The sequence below is a fragment of the Eupeodes corollae genome, chromosome 2 (assembly GCF_945859685.1).
Source record: "Eupeodes corollae chromosome 2, idEupCoro1.1, whole genome shotgun sequence".
Lineage (NCBI taxonomy): Eukaryota > Metazoa > Arthropoda > Insecta > Diptera > Syrphidae > Eupeodes > Eupeodes corollae.
In genome coordinates, this window is record NC_079148.1 from 73,078,049 (window position 1) to 73,093,965 (window position 15,917).

Below are 15,917 nucleotides of genomic sequence, written 5' to 3' on the forward strand. Positions count from 1 at the left end.
GGGATGGGCTGGACAAATGCTGTTTCCCAATTGTTAGGAACGAAGCCTGATGAGTAGTACATATGAACTTACGCAATGATTTTGTAGGTTTAATTAAAGATGTGTGTATCGAGATGACGTACATACATTTATCGAAACAAATTATACGACATTAAGTTAATGAGTTAACTTTAACAATTTTTGGGAATGTAAATTTTACATGCATGCCAAGATGACTTCCCTGGGGAACATCAGATTGAGGAACAAAAGGTTCAGAATGACAATTTATAAATTTTACCTTGTAGGATCTGTTTTCAAGGTATGACTTAATCCAAGCTAAGAAAAATGGTGGAAAACCAAGAGCCTTAAGTTTAAACAAAATAATTCCATGGCTAAGTTGGTCAAAAGCTTTAGAAAAGTCAGTGTATACACAGTCAAGTTCATAACCTTGTTCTAAAGCGTTTGAACATATGTTTGAGAATGTGAGGAGATTAGTAACGGTCGATCTTTTTTCACCAAACCATGTTGCTGTTCGCAAATGATATTTTACTAAAATATGCTACACTTTCACAAACAACTTGTTTAAATACTTTAAGGAAAGTTTTGCAATGGGCCTGTAGTTGGTTATAAATTGTTACCCTTCTTGAAAATTGGTGTTAGAAATGACTTCTTCCATATGCTGCTGAAAGCGTTACAGATATCAACAGTTTAATCTAACGAAAGGTTCTTGTAAGTGAAGTTAACTGGAAAGCCATCTGATTTTTTCTTTAAGTTTACAAGTTTCCAAAGTTTCCAAAATTTTTAAGGATTCTCTTTCAAAGAGGTGCTCATATCAGTAACATAACAAGCGTATACAAAATTAGAAAGAGATTTAATTTCACTAAAGAATTCAACATAAATAGAGAAGTTGATTGGAGAAAGAGTTTTGAGATAAGTTTTCCATGCCTTATTTCTTTTGTTTCGCAGTAAACGCAATTATTTCGTGTACCAAGGATGGTTAAAGTTTGTATTTCTTGAATTCTTTATGGGTACTTTTTTTTTTCAAAACAATAATTAAGGATCTTATAAAAAGCTGAAACTGCTTCGTCAATGTTAGAAAATGCTAGTGTATCAGCAATTCCAGAAATGGTTAAATCTTCAGAAAATTGCTGGAAATTGGCTCGTCTGAAATCAAAATTAAATAATCAATCAAAGGAATTACTGTGATCAGTAAGGTGATTACTTAAGTCAAAAAAAATGTCCAAAGGTAGGTGATATTTGTCAATGTAAGGAATTCACGATCTAGATTCTAGAACAAGATTTCTAATAGGGTCAGAAGAAAAGACTAAATCGAGAATTCGATTTTTGAGTTTTTAATACAGCTTCTTTGCTGTAAGTCAATAAGAAGGACTGTATCGAGAAGAGATAGTACCATTTGTGAACAAGAAGGAGAGGCTTCAAGGAAGGATTCGTCTTTGGATGGAATCCAGTCAATGTGTGGTAAATTAAAATCACCTAGTAGTAAAATATTGGCAAAATTAGGAGTAAGTTTATTGCAAACGATATTGGAAATGAATTTATGTGAATGTCAATTTTTTTTTGTTTTTAAGCTATAATTTTGATGTTTTTAATGTTTTTTTTTTTGTTGAAAATATTCTGCGCACCAAACACATTTATGTTTTATTTTATTTAAAAAAATGTTATTGTGTATATTAAATAGAATTTTAGAAGTTCAAATATTTATTTAAAACAACTCAAATAACATGGAAGCTGATATCATTATTTACTTGCGAGATTGAGGTAAATATTATTTTTATTGAAAAATTCAATATTTACCAATTATTTTATTTCATCAATGACAATTCACTTAGCTTCACTTCACTAAGTTAAGCAATCTACTAAGTGTCTATATTTTTTTCAAAAATTTTACAATACGATGATCACTCCAAAATGCTTTGTATTCTTAAAATATTATAATTGATTAAAAATTATTTAAAAACGAATTTTTTTAAGGCAATTCTAAATGTTCTCCTATTTCATATTTGGTTTTTTTTTATCAATTATATCACATGATGTTATATAATAATCTTGCTTCTTTGTTTTGAACACAATTTGTTGCCTCGGAATAAACAATTTATGGTTTATTTGTACGCCCTAAGTCCAAATTAAGAACGAAGAATAAAAGATTACAAAAACAGGAACAAAATTTATGAAGCAAACGGAAAAGTCTATTTACAATTGCACAAAAAAAAAACAGGCTAAGCTACAAACAATAATTATTAACCCACTGACATATGGACAGCAGTGTTTTGTTAAGGAATTCTAGAGCAAACCGACAAGGTCCTTATTTATTACTTTAAAAAATACCTTTGTAGGTATAACCATTTAAAGTTTTTTTACACGAAAATTAACAACTATTTTCTTTGTCCCAGAAAACATTTTTTCTTTGGAGTTTTTACTTCACTGGTGGACACGAGCAATACAAGAATAAAAAAGAGTGCGACGGTTTACTGCAACCAAGGCAACTTAATTAGCTAATGAGAACTTTAGAGTTAAACAAAAAAAAATTAAATGAAATAAAATAAAATAATACAAAAGCAGAAATAAAAATATAAACAAAAATATAAAAAAAAACAAGCAAACAATAAAACTCCTTCCCGGGTTTGGTCCTTGTGTTATGTTTTTTATGGCACGTTCCTGTTTCTTGGTCCTTATGCCGCACTCCATCATCATCAGCACTTTACTCGTTTATAATTTTGTGTGTGTGTTCTTGTCAGAATGTTGTCGGTGCCTTTCATTCAATTCATCGTCATCATAGTCACAGTTATAGTCATAGTCATAGTCATAGTCATCGTCCTAGTCGTGTCGTCTGTTTTCTAGCTTTTCGATTTTATTTTTGTTTTCTCTCTAAATTCTTTGTCATTCTTTTTTTCACATTGCCATTTTTCCATTTCCACTTTCTATTCGACTCTTATTCATATACGCTTCAATGTTTGCTTCCAACAATATAAAACTTATTTTGGTTCAAAACCAAGAAGACTTTGTATGTGGATGTAGAGAATGGAGCACCGTTCGTGATGGACATGGTTTTGGTGACAAAACAACAACAACAACAACATACAAAAAAAGCAAGAAAAATATAAGAAAATGAAAATTATAAGCAAGGACCATTTTCAACACAACAACACCGACAACACTTAGTACAAATATATGTATATGGATGTACTCTACATAGGTATAAGATGACATTTGTTGTTGTTATTATGGTGTAAGTGGATAATACATGGCACTGACGATGACGGGGTCGACAATTGGATAGAAAGCTAAAATTAGGACACAAATCTGGACATGACAGCAATGCCAGACTATATCGCACACAAACAAAAGTACCTCCAGCAATCTCACCTAATGGTCATCTAATTTAGCTTTAGACGAAACTGAAGAATAAAAGCAAGAAAAGAAAAATATGTTGTGACTTGTGAGAGTTGAAAGGATGTCATCTTCGAGTCGAAGGACTTAAGTGGAATCTGGAGTTTTGGAAGTGAACTTTTAATTGAATATAGAGAATATAATTCATTTGACAGAATCATATTTGTCAGAAAATTTCGCTATGACAAGATGTTTAACAGGACACAAGCAAGGACATTAATATTTTAGGTATGTGAATTGTCCTTAACAAATAAATGTACCATATACTCGTAGTGCGTAGGAATTTCAATATGTTTTTTTTATTGAAAAACATAAAACTTCAAGAAAGAAAAAACAAATAAACTGTAATCAGGCTCTTGAAGCATTTTGGGATCATCTCTTAAAGAACTATTAAAGAATTGATTGCTTTGTTGTGGAAATAAATATATGTATGTATAAGTGAAGTAATGAAGGGTGTTTTTTTAGACGTGTTTATTAGGTCTGTGGAGTAAGCCTTAAGATCATGCAATTTAACACTGCTTCTTATTTTGTGTGGGGTTATGTGCAAAATGGAATTTATTTTACCCTTATCTTTACAACAAAGCTAAATTCTATGCGTTTTATTTCCTCTCTAAACCCAAACACGAAAAACCTATCGATCCTCTTAAAAAATCAAAATATTCCAGGTTTTGTCAACAATGCTTTCATTAGATTAAAACGTTTTGAAACAAAAGAAACACGGGAGCCTGAAGATCGTGAAGTATAGTGAAGTAACCCTTTTAAGGAGTTTAAATCTCTCTTCAATTAATTAGATGTTAAAGATCTTATTGACATCGAAAGTTTTCTTAAGCTTGACCCCAAAAGCTTTTGGAAATTTGTTAATATACAACAATTCTAGATTTTACTTATTATAAAGATAATTTTGTAAGTTCCCCAGAAATGTGTAACACATTTATTACAAACTTTCAGCAAATCTATAATTGACAGTCCTGTCAAATTAGATAAGAATTTCTTTCTATACTGATGAAACTCTCCCCCAAACAACATTTAATAATGTTGAAATGACGTTAAACAAAATGTTGAACAACTTGGTAATACTTAAAGAAGATAATTACTTTCACAATAGTGGCACCTTCCTCCAAGTAAACTAACTAACCATATGGAAGAAGGCAGAGGCACTTACGCCTCTTGGATAGTATTGAACGTAGAGCATTTAAAGTGATATTTGATAATATCATCATAAGTTCATTTACTTCGCTTGAACATCGCCGTAAGGTCGCATGTCTGACCCTTTTTTACCGTTATTTTAACGGCTTATGCTCTACTGAAATAGCCAGTTGCATTCCTCCCCTTAAACAGTTCAACCGTAATACTCGCGCTTCTAGGAACGCTCATCAGTATACCCTCGAGCCCAACTTCGGCCGTACTGTCAAATACAGAGATTCGTTCTTCAACCGTACTACGCGAATGTGGAATGCCTTACAACACTCTGTCTTTCCTAGTCATTACAATATTCAGGAATTCAAAACCAATATGCACCGACATCTCCTTTTAAACCCTCTCTCCTCTTCCTAGTGCTCACACTGTGCCTCTGCATAATAAGGGTAGTAATATCCCCTTGAGTGTGTGTTTATTATAAAAAAAAATTTAGTACACCAGTTTCTGGAACGGTTAACAAGGCTGACATTAATAATTACAGAATAATATCTTAACTTTCCTGTGATCTCAAATTAGTTGAACAAATTGTTTGTGATAGTTTAAATTTTGACTGCAGGAACATTATGTGTAATCAACAACATTGTTTTATGCGAAAATATTCGACACTTACTAATCTATTTAAATTCTTGTAAAATTGCTAAAGGTTTTGACTAACTTTTTCATGATATCATCACATTTTAGTTGCAGTTAAACACATGGATTTCTTTTAATCTTCAAAAACAAAATCTAATAATGTTAAATTCAGAAGTTCTTTCTCAACCCTTTAATTGCCAATTCAGGAGTTCCCTAGGGTAGTCATTTAGGACCTCTACTCTTTATAAGATATTAATGACGTACCCTTTTCTATACGATACATTAATATTTTAATCTATGCGGATGATTTGAAAATCTTCGAAAGGTAACTATCTCTAAATGATCCATAACAACTAACTCAATTAACCCAACTAAATGTCAGGAAATGAAATTCAGGTATAACTGCATCTACAGGGAAGAGCTCTACAGAGCAATTTCTAGTTTTGGCAATCAAGTCAAACTTATCCTTTTGTGCAGAATTACCATGAATTTGATGTCAAAAATGGTTTTAGACAATCAAAGCGTGATGTCAGTGGAGCGTTTTTAAGCGTTTTTAAGCGACGGAAACGAGGAAGATTGGTTTAGTGGTCAATTAGGCGAGACCAAGTATATGCTGCCATCAAAAAAGACATTGAACAATGACTCCTTGAATAAAACGTCACCATGGAAAGCTATAACTTTGAGGTAGTTGAGGACTTTGTCTACCTAGGCATCTCTATAAACTCAGACAACGACACCAGCGCCAGCGCTGGAAGCAAACGAAGAATAACTCTTGCAAATCGATGCTTCTTTGGACTTAGAAAGCAATCATTATCTATAAGACACTCATCATCCCAGTTTTTATTTTTGGCGCTGATTCCTAGTCATCTGTCAAAGAAAGGTGAGAGCATCCTAGGATGCTTCGAGATAGAAATTCTTCGGGGGATTTTTGGTCCCGTATGCATAGATGGAGAATAAAGGAGATTATCTAACGATGAGCTGTACGGGCTGTACAGTGACACTAACCTAGTTAACAGAATCAAAGTCCAACGACTTAGATGGCTAGTTCATGTAGAGCGAATGGACATCAACGCTCCACCCTGGAAGGTCTTCGAATCCAATCCCAAGGGACAGGTGGTGGGTCCTCAACCAACTTGGCGTGTGAAACTCGAGACAGCTAGCTTGGTACCGAACTGGCTGGAGACTCATGTTGGTTGAGGCCCAGCTCCGCCCGGGACTGTAGCGCCACCTTAAGTAAGTAAGTAAGTAAGGAGTATTCTTAAAAATGTATCCAAGACCACGCACTTAAATATTTTACCAATTTGTTATTTCAAAAATATAATTATGATTTACCCTTGCGTTTGCATTCAGATGAACTCGTACATACCTGAAAGAAAAATTAAATTATTCATAAGTTTAAAAATACAAGACAATAGAAATTTAAATAATTTTTTAAATATAATATAGTATTTTTTTTATCATATGATTAATTGGGATTCAGGATTCAAACCAATAACCTTGGTGTAAAAAACAGCCCAATCTCACAATTTGCAGTTCTGAAAGAGAACTTGATTGGATGGTTCCCTAGTTTAGTAGAAAAATTAACAACAATTTTGACAAAAGCTTGGTTGGTCATAAAAGGTGCTGAAAATTAAAGACCCTACATGTTTCAGATGCGGTAATTGTTTAAGTTTTCTTGTACTAGAATTTGTTTTCAAACCGCCAAAAAAAAAAAAAAAAACAGTTTATAAAACGATGAATTTCGCAACTCACTCTCAAATACTCAAAAACGCGAGTGAAATAGAGAAGCTAGTTTTTCTACAATAAAATTTCTTCATCACTGTTTAAACACAAATATAAATACAAAATATAACTTTTTGTACTGAACCAACTTGCTTTGTGAAATTTTTCTAGTTGTAGAATAGAAACGTTTTTATATCAAATCTTTTGAGACATAAATTGATGACAGTGTACACGTCATCTTCAGAATACCACTACATAGGAGAAACAAGAAATAAAACAATACATATAATAAACTGAATAAAAAAAGGGGTTTCAAGCAAAGAAAAAGCAAAGGACACAAAATATTTCCGAGAATCATTTTCAATCCTTTATTGTGTCCCCTTGAAACTCAATTCTTTACGCACTATGTACATTTCGTACAAAAAAGCAAAAGTTAAAAGATAAAAAAGGAAAGTTTTTCTTTTCTTTTTCGAAATCAGAAAAAAAAATGAAAATGTAAAATTTTATACAAAATAATATAGCAGTTATATGTGAATGTAATTTTATATATTGTATTTAAATGGAATGAAATAAAATCAAATTCAGTGCAGAAGGCGATGGTATTTTTGAGGATTCTCTTGGCGAGCAAGGAAAAGTTTTTTTTAAATGATCATCGTTTAAGCCTTGAATGTACAACATTTGGAGAAAGAAGAAGGTCGTGGGTAGGTAGGACATTTTATTTTTGGTAAAACAGTATAAATTAAAAATAATCAAATACAATATTCTTGGAAAGGAAATTTCTTTCTAATTAACAAAAATACAAAAAACAAGTCAATAAACAAATTAAGATGTTTACACTAATTAATCACTCGTTAAGTTAAGTAGAATTTTATTTGTCATGCTATGGTTTTGAAATTATTGTAAGTCAGTTTGGGTAAAAAAACGAACAAACAAACATTTTTTATTTGTATTTTAAGAACAAAAAAAACTATTACAAATAAAAATAACGTTTCTAGTAAGGTTTTGAGAAAAATCGAAGAAATGGCTTTTTTACAAAACAATAACTGTATACATTGTTCAAAAATGAACATGATCTGTTAGATGGGTGCAGCTGCGCATTTCCACAAGAGAGTATCTTACTTTATTATTTTATCTCTTGTTCCTTAGATTTAAGTGGGTATAAATAGTTGTAAGTAGGTTAAGAAAAGATGAGTCGAAATAAAAACACTGACGAATTAAGACGTATTCTTCATTTCTTTCCGAAATTATTTTCATTGGTCCTTCGAGCCGGATTAATACTAGTTCGCGATTGAACCAACAAGAAAAAATAGTTTGTATTTTCAATGACCAATAAGGTAAAGAAATTCAAACTAAAATAAAAAGCCTTGGTTAAAAACTAAGCACAGTTGGTATTTTGAGCACATAAATTGAGCTCAGCCAACAGAAAAATAAGACTTAGAAAATTCTAAGCAATAAAAAATGATATTTGATTGTTCTTAAGTTTTCCCCCACCATCAAGGAGTTGTGAGTCGAGGTACAGCTAGGTCAACCTGGCGACCAAATCAAAAACACCTCCATCGAAAATCAACAAATCAACATGGGTTTAGAAAACATTGCGTCAGAAACTCGGGACCTTGAGATAAACCGATTTAAAAGGATAATAAATATCCTTAGAAGACAAATCGGCGTCTTTCGAGTACTGGAAGAAGTTGATACACACAAAGTAAGGTATTTGGGGATTTTATTTGAAGAAATGGAAACAACGCTCCAAAATAACAGTATAGAAGTGGAAGATTTATACAGCGAAATACTGGAAGAGTATTTCAAAGAGCTTCACAAACCTAAATATGGTTTGAAGAATGAAGAGTTGGAAATTGTGAACAGTCCAACAGAATCGAACAAAGTTAATGCGGAAACCATAAAGAAGCCTATCGAAGTTCAGGCTATAGACGAACACAAGCAATGATGAAAAGTCGCTATTCGAATCGGTATCAGAGGCTACACTAAATGTATCCATCAATTGTGAAGAAAACGAAGAAGTAATTTTTCTACACTTGACCAGACTGCAGACTGATAAATCGTTAAAATTTGATAAAAAGCAATTACACACTAATGTATTGCTAAAGCCAAATACAATGGCTTCAGCAAATATTAACCTGCAAATGGAAGAAATACTTACCGAAGAAAGAACGGTCAACGAAAATGGTGTGTTCTCATCAAAGTGCAAAGTAATTGGAAATCTGGACAAGGCTGGTTTATTTCCGTTTAAAGAATTTAAGGAACTTGTTGGTTTACGAAAACAAGTTTCCTCTAGTTCGATTTCGATGCAGAGAAATTCGAATTATAATAAGAGTCAGCACACAAATAACATAAATATCTATCTTGAAAACATGAACAAAGGAACAGGCACCTCATGTCAAAAGTGTAATCTTCTACGCCAGGCAGTTATACGGAAACAAGGTCTCACTGCAAATCTTCTTGTAATTTTCGACACTTCAGCTAATTCAACAAGTGACACAATTTCCAATAGTTTGATACAAATAGACTGAAAATGGAACGTGATATCTTTGCCATAATTTTGGAATGGAGGCTTTGGAAATACTGTCGTCGCAAGGTATTTTCTATTAAACGCAACTTGAACAGTAGCTGAAGATTGACCATTCCTGGAGCAGCATTTAAAAATTAATAAACTTATCAAAATATCCATTTCTGGCCGCTCGCAGAATGTTCATAAATGATCATGATCTGTAGATGGGTGCAGCTGCGCATTTCCACAAGGGAGATACAAATAATCTTGTGATAGTGCGTAGCGTGATAAAAGGATACTGATAGGATAGAGGCGCATGTGTCTTATCTCTTGTTAATTAGATTTAAGTAGGTATAAATAGTTGTAAGTAGGTTAAGAAAAGATTAGATGAAATAAACATTCACAACTATTGAGGCGTGTTTTTTATTTCTGTCCGAAATTATTTTCATACATATTTTTGTAAATTTGGTAATAATTGATTTTTTACTCGAATATATTGGCAAACATTAAAGAAACTGCCATGAAATTAATTTTACCTTATAAACAAATATTATTTTTATATTATTTATGAAAATGTTTAAAAGAAAAAGAACTTAAAATCTATGGAAAAAACTAAGCAAAATTGGTGAAAACTCTTGTCCGATGCGAATTCGAGAGTTGATGAAGGTATTGACTTTAAAATAATGTTACTTTGTGCTTAATTAATAACTATTAGTTAATTTTTAAGATAAATTTAAGAGACAACTTATTTACAAAATAAACACTTTAAAACCATCAAAAACCTGATAGCCAATAATTTTAGCCTCAAGTATTTAGAGAACAAAGAATGATATTGACTTCAGACAAGTCGACAGACAGTCACGGATGGGAATTCATCGCAGTGTGATTCGCATCCTAGCTTGTTTTTAAGCTTTACTTCTAGAACTGAAATAAGACTTATATTAAGACAAAATTAAAAAGACTGACACACAAAAAAAACGTTCTCTTTTCAAAAAAAAAACTGCATGCTTAACCATGGAGAGAGAACGCTTTTGAAGTCACTAATTTTGAGAATCCCATTTTAATGTTCAATTCAAAAGCCTTAATTTTTTGGAAAAAGATATGTTCCTCTATTTGAATCGAACACCTACGAGTATCTCAAAAGCCTCAGTCAGGTTATCAAAATGGATTTTAAATTTAAATAGTTATTTTTTTCCAAAATATGTTCTAGAATTATATATTTGATTTAAATTGAATTTTCAAATTGAAAATTTTAGAATTTCTCGAAGTTTCAAGGTCCATAGAATTTAAATCAAAGTTTTTTAGAGCGATTTCTAAGTGCACGTGTGTATGTACGTTCGGGAAGCTCAAGAACCAGTTAAGATATTGACTCCAAATACACAGAAAGATGCAGAAAGACTTTCAAAAAAAATTAGTGGGATTTTTTTGATTGATGTAAAACACCTCACTAATCAATAACGCAAGCGACTTCAATTAAATTTTATATTAGATTATAAATTCAGCCATATTATTTTTTTTTAATGCTATAAAAACATCGAGTGTAACTTCGGCTGTGTGGCAAGTAGAGCCGTCCTTTTGAAACCAAATGTTGACAACATCCTTCTCTTCAATTTTTGTGAACAAAAATTCGTTTAACAGGTCCGATATCGATCGCCATAGGCTGCAACTGCCACTCCTTACTTATTCTCGAAGAAAAATGGCCCAAGTATGCTTCTGAACCAAAATGCGCACCAAACAGTGACTTGTTTTGGGTTTATCGGCTTTTCAATGTTGTTTTTCGACCAAACATTTAGTTTAAAAAAACTGTCAAATAAAAAAATACTGACCCTTAATTCTTAAGAAAAATTCAATTAGTAATATTTTTACAAAACACGAAAACTCATAAAAACAAAACACAAATAAGAAATAATTTTCGATTCAAGTTAAGCGAACAGAGAAAAGTTTTGACTTTTTTTAGCATTAAACTACCTAAACAAAAAAAACCCTCTCGTTTCCCCTTTTATAATCGAATACGTATCTCAAGAACCTGAAGGTCAGGTTATCAAAATGAATTTTAAATTCGATTTCATAAAAAAAGCTAAACTTTGAAATTGCATTTGATTTCACACGAAAATCTTTTGAAAAAAAATATGTTTGAAAATTTCAATTGCGATTTTCTGGCGAAAAAAAAACCTATAACATCACGAATTAAGATAAGTTTACATTTAAAAATACAAGCACCTCCAATTTAATTAAAAAAAATATCAATTTCAGAACTATAGTAGATACGTATAGCATCAAAATGAAATTCCAAAATTTCATATAAAATAAATAAAAATAAAATAACAACTTCTTATCAAGAATCGTCAAAATCATTGCTACGAAAAGGTTACATCGAAATGAAATTACAAAATTTTGTAGAAAATATGTGATATTAATAGAACCACTTTTTCATTTTCATTAAGGAAAAAAAAAGTTAAATTCTTACGATAATGAAAACCTTGTGAAAATGAGAAACTCTTGAAAAGGTATGTTTTTGCCATTCAGTCTAACGTTATCGTTTCTTGTTAAATTCAAATTCCTATAAGCCCTTAGGCATGAGATGTACCTTCTCATATCATGCAAAAACAAATTGAAATTTTTCATTGAACGAATACCACTTGCAAAAAGCCATTTTCATTTCAAGCAATCTCGTAGGCCATCAAACAAGCATTCATACTCGTTATTTGAAAAAAAAAAATCATCTTACGAACCCATATTTTGATATTTGATTGTAAAACCAAAAATCTCAAAATTATTTTGAGAAAATCCTTGGGCTACACATTACCATTTGAAGTTGATATTAAAAACTGAGCTAGCCATAAAGAAACTGGGCATAACTGGGTATTGAAAATTTCATCGATAGTAAGAATAATTTTGAGTAGTGAAGTGTACATATATATTAATTAGAACATGCATAAGTAATTGAAAAGTTGGTCCTATTGGTATTGTTTATGAAAATTTTAGATAAACAATAACTTTTGTAAATTTAATTAACTTTAATAATTGAGCACTTAAATTTCTAAAAAAAAGACACCTTTCAATTGAAGATTTTTAAGAAAGAGAAACCGTTTCTGAGTTAATTTGATTTTTTTAAATAAAAAAAACACTTTCGGTTCGGTCACGAAAATATGAATAAATTACAAACATTTAATTTATACATTTACAAAATTTAAATTTAAAATTAAAAAGAACAACAAAATCTTTCACAAATGCTGCGACAGTATGAATAGTTCCTGACAGAAAATATTCCTGAACGAAGATGATTAATTACAAAAATTTGTAAAAACACAGCAAATTTAACATCATCTCGTTGTTGAATACTCTTTGAGATCCTTTATTTTCTTTATTTCCTTTTCATAATTTTTTTTTTCTATTTGATATCATTTTTCATCACCAGAATGCTCCCCTACCATACGATTGATAGTTCATCGAAATGATTAATATCAGATAATCCATCTGATTCTACTTTCTATAAATTTTCGAATTGGACATTGTACACAGCTTCAGCATATACAAGGAATCAGCAACAGCAAACATTTTAGTTGAAGTTAGAAAAACAGTAATGATGGAATATCAAATCAGATGGACCGTATACGAGTATTACACTATCCGCTTCTACCGGCGGAGGCGCCGCGCCGCAGCCGCTCCCTTCGAGCCGCACCGTTGTTTACCTCGTTTAGCTTTGTTTGAATCAAATCTGTAACTATTTTTCTTTCTGTATTCTGTAGATACCCGTAGATACATATTTATCCAAACTTTACCAAGAGATTTATACGAGTATAAAAGTGGAAGTGGATATAGATAATATTGAGCTTCAACTTATCTGCAAATTTCATTGTCTGACCAATGAATAGATTGCGGATTGTGAAGAATGAAGTTTGTAATCGGATCCGATTTTGTGGGTCGAGTGAAGTAACAGATGATTGGCAAGAGCCAAGCGCCCGACCTGCCACTCTGCGCCCGCCGCCGCCGTTTTCGATCCCCTCTGAAGAAGTCTTTTGAGGGAAACCATTGTCGGAAGTGTGAGTATTAATTTGGTTAACAAATAAATGGATGAAGAAAATTGTTGGGCAAGTTGCGCTGATGAATTTTATTTATTGATTTAAGTGGTAAATACAGGAAATCGAATATAATTTGCAAAGAAATAAAAGAAATAGATATGATATCATCAATATTCAAAGATTTTGAAATCAAGGCGAATGGTAAATTGTTTTTGTTTGTTTTTGTTTTGTTTGCAATTGCCCTGATTTAGGTGTTTTTTTTTCATTTTATTTGATTTGTTTTAATTGAATGCTTAAATTACAAAAAAATTATATAAGTTCTTTTATTGACTCAGTGGAGGGATTGATATAATACCAATTAAAGAGGAAGTGGGTTTGGGTGTGGAAAATTCAATTAAAAAACACTTTGTTTTAAATATCTATTATTTTGCGAATATATAATGAACAGTTATGAAAGAACTCCCTAATAGGAAACACAAAAAAGGGGCTGAGCGTCTGTCGATTTGCCTAAATATTCAAAGACATATCAATATCAACATTTTTTATTGAATTTTAAGTCAATATCTTTTTTTGTTTTTTTTGTTTTAACTAAACTGGAATATCCTTTTTAAAGTAGCTTTTATAAAATTTCTGCGACAATTCTTAGCGATCGCATAGCTGTTTGGATGAACCATAACGAAAAAAGGCTGGGATGCGACCCACAATGATAACTTACAATCACATCTGTCGATTTGTCTTTCTTAAAAGGTTTGTAGATTTTCGTGTTTTGTTAAAAAAGGTGTCAGTTGAATTATTTATAAATAATTTTTAAATTACCAACAATATTCCGTATATGGTGAAATAGTTTCATTTCAAAATCTATTTTAGTTAACGAGATTTTTAGTCGAAAACCCATTTTTCCCAATTTTAGTAGCATTTTCCTAAAAGTTTTTAATTTTTTGTATAAACAAATACAAATTGGTGAATGTTAATGTCTTCTATTGTATACTAGATATTGAAACCCGAACATCAATTATACCAATTTTGCGAACTACTTTTTGTAGATTTTAATTTTTTGTATGAAAAAAACTAACTGTTGGATTCTTATAAAAAATTTACAGAATGTCGAAAACAATATTTTCTGTGAGGTAAAAATAGTTTGAAGGCAATATTTTTGAATTTTGAAAAGATATTTGAGTCAAAAATTGCATAAGCCTCAATTTTTCAGAACTATTAGTAATGTTTTGTGAAAAAGAATTATCAATTTAATTTTAAAATAAAATTATTTTTTGTTCGAAAGATGTTGAAGGTGTTATTTTTTTTTTATTTATAAAGAAAACCGTTGTTTGTATTTTTTTCCCAAAAACATATTTGTTTGGTATCACGTTACAGTATATAATATAATACAATTTTAAATTTAAACTAAAGTAAAAAAATTGCCATGGTAAAAAAACCACCCACTCAAATTTTGAAGTTCCTTTCTGCACATTTCTGCATTATTAAGTCGATATGTTTACTAGGTCTTGAGCTTAGAACGACGAAAAAACGTCGCGAACGTACGGACGTACAAACGTACGTACACACGCACGCACCAACATCTCTCTAAAAATATTTTATTTCGACTCCAGGAACCTTCAAACGTCGAGAGATGTGAACATTTTTAATTCGAAAAATCGAACCTTTATCAATAACTTCCTATGGGAAGTTAATAAGTATGGAAGGTTGATTGTAAACTTGTATAATAAATATACTTGATAATAAAGCGATGGTGTGAAATGGAGATGAAAGATCTGACTGGTTTAAAACGACAATAGGTGTAAGACAGGGATGCCCCTTGGGTCCTCATTTGTTTTCTCTGTTTATTGACGATCATATTGATAATTCATCTTGAGAAATAGTTTTCTGGGAGTTCAATTAAAGAACTCCTTTTTTTAGATGATATTGTTTACTTTGCTTACTCTTCAGAAATGCTCCAACTATGGTAATTAAAATGTATCTGGTAATTGGCTAGAAATGAAAAATGGCATTTCAATCACGATTCCTCATGGAAAAACTGTTTTGCTAACGACTCACAATTCACATAGCGTAAAATAGAATGTGGTTACTACAGTAGCAAAGTCTATAATGGTGAATGCAGCACAAATTTGGGGCTACAGAAAATATGAAGCGGTAGAAAATTTATACGTAAAAAGATGTTTCCAACTTCTAAAAAAATACACCAGACTACATATAATAATTATTGAAACTGGGCTTCGCCACTTTTCATCAAAACTTTTGGGCTGCACATCGATTTTCTTTTAAGAGTTTATAATATAAGTGATCACAAAGTGAAAAAATAAAAAACTTTTTGGCTCGAGAAGTTTTAAGAATCAGCAGATTACAATTGATTAGATTTTATTCTTAACGTTCAAGTCTTCAATGGAAAGAAAGTCAAAGATTCCCTGTAAGTCTCATCTCTTAAGCTGAATAAGATCCACGGCGACGTAATAGCACTTTCTTTTTTCCGAGAACCAAATTGTAAATGAATAATT

At 31.4% G+C, this 15,917-nt stretch overlaps 1 protein-coding gene across 3 annotated transcripts in view; it reads right to left on the reverse strand.

Annotated features, from left to right (window-relative positions):
* LOC129946942 (furin-like protease 2) overlaps positions 1-15,917 on the reverse strand; it is a 524,816-nt gene that overhangs the window by 457,365 nt on the left and 51,534 nt on the right. Inside the window, exon 3 of one of the 3 annotated variants that reach the window (XM_056057325.1) lies at positions 6,490-6,523. The exons of the other annotated variants lie outside the window; for them this stretch is intronic. The gene's annotated coding sequence lies outside the window, so the exon portion shown is untranslated. The remainder of the gene's footprint in view (positions 1-6,489; positions 6,524-15,917) is intronic. 3 annotated transcript variants of the gene reach the window in all.